Below are 8,392 nucleotides of genomic sequence, written 5' to 3' on the forward strand. Positions count from 1 at the left end.
ATGAAATAGATTCAGCAAAGTGGGGCCCGATAATCTTAGACAGAGCGAGGATAGTAAAGCGAACTTTGCAGTCTACAAAAAACCCTAAAGCAAAAACCACGCAAAGGGGGCAAAAAAGACCCACCATGCCGAACTAACGGCACGGCGGTACACCCTTTGCTTCTCAGAGCTACCAGCAAAACAAAAGACAAGCTGGACAGAAAAAAAGCAACAAAATAGCAAAAAAGCACTTAGCTATACAGAGCAGCAGGTCACAGGAACAATCAGGAGAAGCTCAGATCCAACACTGGAACATTGACAAGGAGCAGGGATAGCAGCATCAGGCGGAGTTAAGTAACGAAGCAGTTAACGAGCTCACCAGAACACCTGAGGAAGGAAGCTCAGAAGCTGCAGTACCACTTGTGACCACAGGAGTGAATTCAGCCACAGAATTCACAACAGTACCCCCCCCTTGAGGAGGGATCACCGAACCCTCACCAGAGCCCCCAGGCCTACCAGGATGAGCCGCATGAAAGGCACAAACAAGATCGGGAGCATGAACATCAGAGGCAAAAACCCAGGAATTATCTTCCTGAGCATAACCCTTCCATTTAACCAGATACTGGAGTTTCCGTCTAGAAACACGAGAATCCAAAATCTTCTCCACAATATACTCCAATTCCCCCTCCACCAAAACCGGGGCAGGAGGCTCAACAGATGGAACCATAGGTGCCACGTATCTCCGCAACAACGACCTATGGAATACATTATGTATGGAAAAGGAGTCTGGGAGGGTCAAACGAAAAGACACAGGATTGAGAACCTCAGAAATCCTATACGGACCAATAAAACGAGGTTTAAATTTAGGAGAGGAAACCTTCATAGGAATATGACGAGAAGATAACCAAACCAGATCCCCAACACGAAGTCGGGGACCCACACGGCGTCTGCGATTAGCGAAAAGTTGAGCCTTTTCCTGGGACAAGGTCAAATTGTCCACTACCTGAGTCCAGATCTGCTGCAACCTGTCCACCACAGAATCCACACCAGGACAGTCCGAAGACTCAACCTGTCCTGAAGAGAAACGAGGATGGAACCCAGAATTGCAAAAAAATGGAGAAACCAAGGTAGCCGAGCTGGCCCGATTATTAAGGGCGAACTCAGCCAACGGCAAAAAGGACACCCAATCATCCTGGTCAGCAGAAACAAAACATCTCAGATATGTTTCCAAGGTCTGATTGGTTCGTTCGGTCTGGCCATTAGTCTGAGGATGGAAAGCCGAGGAAAAGGATAGGTCAATGCCCATCCTACCACAAAAGGCTCGCCAAAACCTTGAAACAAACTGGGAACCTCTGTCAGAAACAATATTCTCAGGAATGCCATGCAACCGAACCACATGCTGAAAGAACAAAGGTACCAAATCAGAGGAGGAAGGCAATTTAGCCAAGGGCACCAGATGGACCATTTTAGAAAAGCGATCACAGACCACCCAAATGACTGACATCTTTTGAGAAACGGGAAGGTCAGAAATGAAATCCATCGAAATATGTGTCCAAGGCCTCTTTGGGACCGGCAAGGGCAAAAGCAACCCACTGGCACGAGAACAGCAGGGCTTAGCCCTAGCACAAATCCCACAGGACTGCACAAAAGTACGTACATCCCGTGACAGAGATGGCCACCAGAAGGATCTAGCCACTAACTCTCTGGTACCAAAGATTCCAGGATGACCAGCCAACACCGAACAATGAAGTTCAGAGATAAGTTTATTAGTCCACCTATCAGGGACGAACAGTTTCTCCGCTGGACAACGATCAGGTTTATTCGCCTGAAATTTTTGCAGCACCCGCCGCAAATCAGGGGAGATGGCAGACACAATGACTCCTTCCTTGAGGATACCCGCTGGCTCAGATAAACCCGGAGAGTCGGGCACAAAACTCCTAGACAGAGCATCCGCCTTCACATTTTTAGAGCCCGGAAGGTACGAAATCACAAAGTCGAAGCGGGCAAAAAATAACAACCAACGGGCCTGTCTAGGATTCAAGCGCTTGGCAGACTCGAGATAAGTCAAGTTCTTATGATCAGTCAATACCACCACGCGATGCTTGGCTCCTTAAAGCCAATGGCGCCATTCCTCGAATGCCCACTTCATGGCCAGCAACTCTCGGTTGCCCACATCATAATTACGCTCAGCGGGCGAAAACTTCCTGGAAAAGAAAGCACATGGTTTCATCACTGAGCAATCAGAACCTCTCTGTGACAAAACCGCCCCTGCTCCAATCTCAGAAGCATCAACCTCGACCTGGAACGGAAGAGAAACATCTGGCTGACACAACACAGGGGCAGAACAAAAATGACGCTTCAACTCCTGAAAAGCTTCCACAGCAGCAGAAGACCAATTAACCAAATCAGCACCCTTCTTGGTCAAATCGGTCAATGGTTTGGCAATGCTAGAAAAATTACAGATGAAGCGACGATAAAAATTAGCAAAGCCCAGGAACTTTTGCAGACTTTTCAGAGATGTCGGCTGAATCCAATCCTAGATGGCTTGGACCTTAACTGGATCCATCTCGATAGTAGAAGGGGTAAAGATGAACCCCAAAAATGAAACTTTCTGCACACCGAAGAGACACTTTGATCCCTTCACAAACAAAGAATTAGCACGCAGGACCTGAAAAACCATTCTGACCTGCTTCACATGAGACTCCCAATCATCTGAGAAGATCAAAATGTCATCCAAGTAAATAATCAGGAATTTATCCAGATACTCACAAAAGATGTCATGCATAAAAGACTGAAACACAGATGGAGCATTGGCAAGTCCGAACGGCATCACTAGATACTCAAAATGACCCTCGGGCGTATTGAATGCAGTTTTCCATTCATCTCCTTGCCTGATTCTCACCAGATTATACGCACCACGAAGATCTATCTTAGTGAACCAACTAGCCCCCTTAATCCGAGCAAACAAGTCAGATAACAATGGCAAGGGATACTGAAATTTAACAGTGATCTTATTAAGAAGGCGGTAATCAATACACGGTCTCAGCGAACCATCCTTCTTGGCTACAAAGAAGAACCCTGCTCCCAGTGGTGATGATGATGGGCGAATATGTCCCTTCTCCAGGGATTCCTTCACATAACTGCGCATAGCGGCGTGTTCGGGCACGGATAAATTAAATAATCGACCTTTAGGGAATTTACTACCAGGAATCAAATTGATAGCACAATCACAATCCCTATGCGGAGGTAGGGCATCGGACTTGGGCTCTTCAAATACATCCTGATAATCAGACAAGAACTCTGGGACCTCAGAAGGGGTGGATGATGAAATCGACAAAAATGGAACATCACCATGTACCCCCTGACAACCCCAGCTGGATACCGACATGGAATTCCAATCCAATACTGGATTATGGGTTTGTAGCCATGGCAACCCCAACACGACCACATCATGCAGATTATGTAGCACCAGAAAGCGAATAACTTCCTGATGTGCAGGAGCCATGCACATGGTCAGCTGGGCCCAGTACTGAGGTTTATTCTTGGCCAAAGGTGTAGCATCAATTCCTCTCAATGGAATAGGACACCGCAAAGGCTCCAAGAAAAACCCACAACGTTTAGCATAATCCAAATCCATCAGATTCAGGGCAGCGCCTGAATCCACAAACGCCATGACAGAAAACGACGACAAAGAGCATATCAGGGTAATGGACAGAAGGAATTTGGACTGTACAGTACCAATGACGGCAGACCTAGCGGACCGCTTAGTGCGCTTAGGACAATCAGAAATAGCATGAGTGGAATCACCACAGTAGAAACACAGCCCATTCAGACGTCTGTATTCCTGCCGTTCAACTCTGGTCATAGTCCTATCGCACTGCATAGGCTCAGGTTTAACCTCAGGCAATACCGCCAAATGGTGCACAGATTTACGCTCGCGCAAGCGTCGACCGATTTGAATGGCCAAAGACAAAGACTCATTCAAACCAGCAGGCATAGGAAATCCCACCATGACATCCTTAAGAGCCTCAGAGAGACCCTTTCTGAACAAAGCTGCCAGCGCAGATTCATTCCACTGAGTGAGTACTGACCATTTCCTAAATTTCTGACAATATACTTCTATATCATCCTGACCCTGGCACAAAGCCAGCAAATTTTTCTCAGCCTGATCCACTGAATTAGGCTCATCGTACAGTAATCCGAGCGCCAGGAAAAACGCATCGACACTACTCAATACAGGGTCTCCTGGCGCAAGAGAAAATGCCCAGTCTTGAGGGTCGCCGCGCAAAAAAGAAATAATAATCAAAACCTGTTGAATAGGATTACCGGAAGAATGAGGTTTCAAGGCCAGAAATAGCTTACAATTATTTTTGAAACTTAGAAACTTAGTTCTGTCTCCAAAAAACAAATCAGGAATAGGAATTCTTGGTTCTAACATAGATTTCCGATCAATAGCATCTTGAATCTTTTGTACATTTATAACGAGATTATCCATTGAAGAGCACAGACCCTGAATATCCATGTCCACACCTGTGTCCAGAATCACCCAAATGTCTAGGGGAAAAAAAAAAAAATGAACACAGAGCAGAAAAAAAAAAAAAATGATGTCAGAACTTTTTCTTTCCCTCTATTGAGAATCATTAGTCGGCTCCTTGTACTGTTATGTCTGCTAATGAAAGTTGTAATGAAGGCAATCCAGAGACACAGTGTGCCTAGCGATCAGAGCGCACACAGTGATCTGACAAATACCCAAAAACAAAAGAACGAGCTCTGAGACGTGGAAACTCTGTAGACTGCACACCTGATCCTATCCTAAACACAACTAAAAGCGGCTGTGGATTGCGCCTAGCAACTACCTAGGCAACTCGGCACAGCCTAAGAAACTAGCTAGCCTGAAGATAGAAAAATAGGCCTGACTTGCCCCCAGAGAAATACCCCAAAGGAAAAGGCAGCCCCCCACATATAATGACTGTGAGTAAGATGAAAAGACAAAACGTAGGGATGAAATAGATTCAGCAAAGTGGGGCCCGATAATCTTAGACAGAGCGAGGATAGTAAAGCGAACTTTGCAGTCTACAAAAAACCCTAAAGCAAAAACCACGCAATGGGGGCAAAAAAGACCCACCGTGCCGAACTAACGGCACGGCGGTACACCCTTTGCTTCTCAGAGCTACCAGCAAAACAAAAGACAAGCTGGACAGAAAAAAAGCAACAAAATAGCAAAAAAGCACTTAGCTATACAGAGCAGCAGGTCACAGGAACAATCAGGAGAAGCTCAGATCCAACACTGGAACATTGACAAGGAGCAGGGATAGCAGCATCAGGCGGAGTTAAGTAACGAAGCAGTTAACGAGCTCACCAGAACACCTGAGGAAGGAAGCTCAGAAGCTGCAGTACCACTTGTGACCACAGGAGTGAATTCAGCCACAGAATTCACAACAGTGTGCACTTTCAGCCCATATTATATATATAATTGTATTTCTGAACATGTTTTTGTAAACAGCTAAAATAACAAAACTTGTGTCACTGTCCAAATATTTCTGGCCCTAACTGTATATGGCTGTATTATGTGTATTATGTGTGATCTATATGGTGGTATTATGCGTGGTCTGTATGGCGGTATTATGCGAGGACACTATGGCAGTATTATCTTCAGAAAGGGGACCCATTCTATGGTGGTCCTGGCTGAGCAGCTGCACATGGGTCTGGGGTAATAGAGGGGGCAGCATGACCTCCAGTTAGGTGCAGTCAGGGCTGGTGAGGCAGCTGAAGAGAGGGGTCTCATTTTAATACTTACTATATGGCTACATTTCCTTCGCAGCGTCACCCCGTACTTCGCCTGTTGCCTTGCTTTCACACATATCTAGGACAGGATTTGAGAAGACAGGATCTGAGGAGGGGAATGGGGTCTGTATGCAAAGTCTGGATCAGAACAGGCCATCAATCCGCAGAAATGTTTCCTGGATTTCTGTGGAGCAGACAAAAAGACGGTCTGTCCATGTGTATAAAAGACAATGCTCTATGGTCAATCCCTGGCTGCTCCGCGCACCGAACATTGTGCCCCCCATAGACCAGCACACTGCTCTCCTGAAATACTCTGTGCTGCTGTCAACCTGCTCCCTCCACCATATATCTCCCAGAATCCTTGCTGCCTGCCATCCTCTGTTTACCGTCTACTTGTCAGTATAACTCTGCAGTTACCAACAAAATGGCTGCTCACTGGGTTCCTGAATATCATCCTCTCTAATCCCTTAGCAAACACCCAGAAGGGGAGGAGAGGAGACATCACACGTCAGCAGACTCCGCCCATAATTACTGCAGTGCAGTAATGTGAGCTATTTGTACACTAGGTTTTTGTCAAATTTCAGCAGCTGCTCCCCCTAGTGTTTAAAAGTGGAAATTCCAAAACTTTTCAAATTATTTTTCATATTTTACTAGATTATAAATAAATGATAATATTTTTTAAGAAAATGTAAACATTTTTTTTTTTTTTATGGCACCTTCCCTTTAAAGGCAGAAGATGGCTGAGTGACACAACCATAATCTGCAGCATTATCTGCCGGGAATTGAGTGGGATCAGCTCCTGATCTCTCTCCAGTCTCCATTCATCATCTGCTCACTAGCCAGAACAGGTTGTTAAAGGGTTAACATACAGATGGTGCCAGCTATCTTGTTCTTTTTTTATATCATTGGCGTATTTATTTAGTGACACACCTCAGTGAAAATTGCTGACAAATATTACTGCATGTGAAGGAAGCTGCTGAGTCTTCATGAGCCTTTGAATCAAACTTTATGGAATTCATGAGGGCGATATTCTCTCCTGGAAGAAATCTTTACACAATAAGGCTGCCGTCACACTAGCAGTATTTGGTCAGTATTTTACATCAGTATTTGTAAGCCAAAACCAGGAGAGGGTGATAAATACAGAAGTGGTGCATATGTTTCTATTATACTTTTCCTCTAATTGTTCCTGTCCTGGTTTTGGCTTACACATACTGATGTAAAATACTGACCAAATACTGATAGTGTGACGGCAGCCTAAGTCTTTTTCATGTACTGTATGTGGAGTGCCCGCTAGGACCCATGGGGTACTCGATACCAGGTCAGTTCTTAAAGGGATATGTCACGGTGGCAGTGACCCAGTCTGTGACCCTGGGCGTCCAAGTTAAAGGGAAGGTCTTTAAAGGGGTTGTTGTGAATAAAGAATAAAGTTTGTTCGTGACGCCACCTGTGATATTCGGTCAGGGGTGACTGATGCTGCTTAAAGGGGTCCACTGGGGATGATTTTATAGCAGCAGGGATGGTATGGCTTCCCACAGGTGAAGCATAGTTCCCAGGGCTCCCAGTGTAGTAGGCAAAGATGACAGACGGTGTAGTGCGGGAACGAATTGGAGGACACAAGGTTGCAGTTTCTTTACCTTTTACTGGTGGTATGCAGCCACAGCCCAGGGTATGGGTCACAGGTGATGGTGAGGTCCGGCCAGCCTGGAAGTGATTCTGAATCCCCCTAACCAGGTGGGGTTGGAAGCCTTCCTTAATGCGCTGTGTTGCAGTCCCTTGCTGCCTAAGGCTTCACACAAGGTCCTCACTTTCTCTCTCTGTCCCTTTAAGTAGGACACTAATCTGTATGGCAGGCAACTCAAGCCTTTTTACAGGTGTCCCTGGTTGAAGCGACTCCGGGCTCTATATGCTTCTGTGTCTTTGGATGTAATGGTGAACAGGCGACTTGAAATCTCCTGCCCGCCGGTTTCTGCTGTGGGGCATACAGTTACCCCCACAACCTCGGAATCCTGGCTTCCGGTTACTTGCGCTGGTTCTGGAGTGAGCCTGTTTGCAGCTCCACTTCCAGTATCTTTCCTCTCCTTTGCGTCTTCTCCCCTCGTAGTCTCTCACAGACTGCTCTGTACTTCTCTTCTCTTTCCAGGAGTTGCAGAACCTCGAGTCTGCACGGCCCCAGCTTTCCATTCCTCACTCCTTACTCCTCTCTGACACACTGACCCTAACTCCTCCTCCAGCCAGAATGTATAGGGAAGCCACCCAAAAACTGGATCAGAGCTCCCCCTTCTGGCCTGGAGTCAGAAGAGTGTTGTGTGTATGTGCTCCCTGTTAAAGGGATCCTCGTCGCTTCCAAGCATGGCATCACCCTCCACCGTGAGGAAGGCAATACCACTGTGACAACCGAACTCCTGGGGTGTCACTTTTTTTTAACCCCTTCACGACATGAACTGTACATGTGCGGCACATGTCAGGTCTACCCCTTTGATGTAGGCTTCGACCATGAGCCTGCATCTTTTCCAGCACATGTCAGCTCATTTCATCAGCTGACATGTACACCTTACAGCCGCGGGTGGAATCACAATCCACCTGCAGCTGTTAACATGTTAATTGCCACTGTAGATCTCTGAAAGTGGCA

Source organism: Ranitomeya imitator, chromosome 5, assembly GCF_032444005.1.
Source record: "Ranitomeya imitator isolate aRanImi1 chromosome 5, aRanImi1.pri, whole genome shotgun sequence".
In the NCBI taxonomy this organism is placed as follows: domain Eukaryota; kingdom Metazoa; phylum Chordata; class Amphibia; order Anura; family Dendrobatidae; genus Ranitomeya; species Ranitomeya imitator.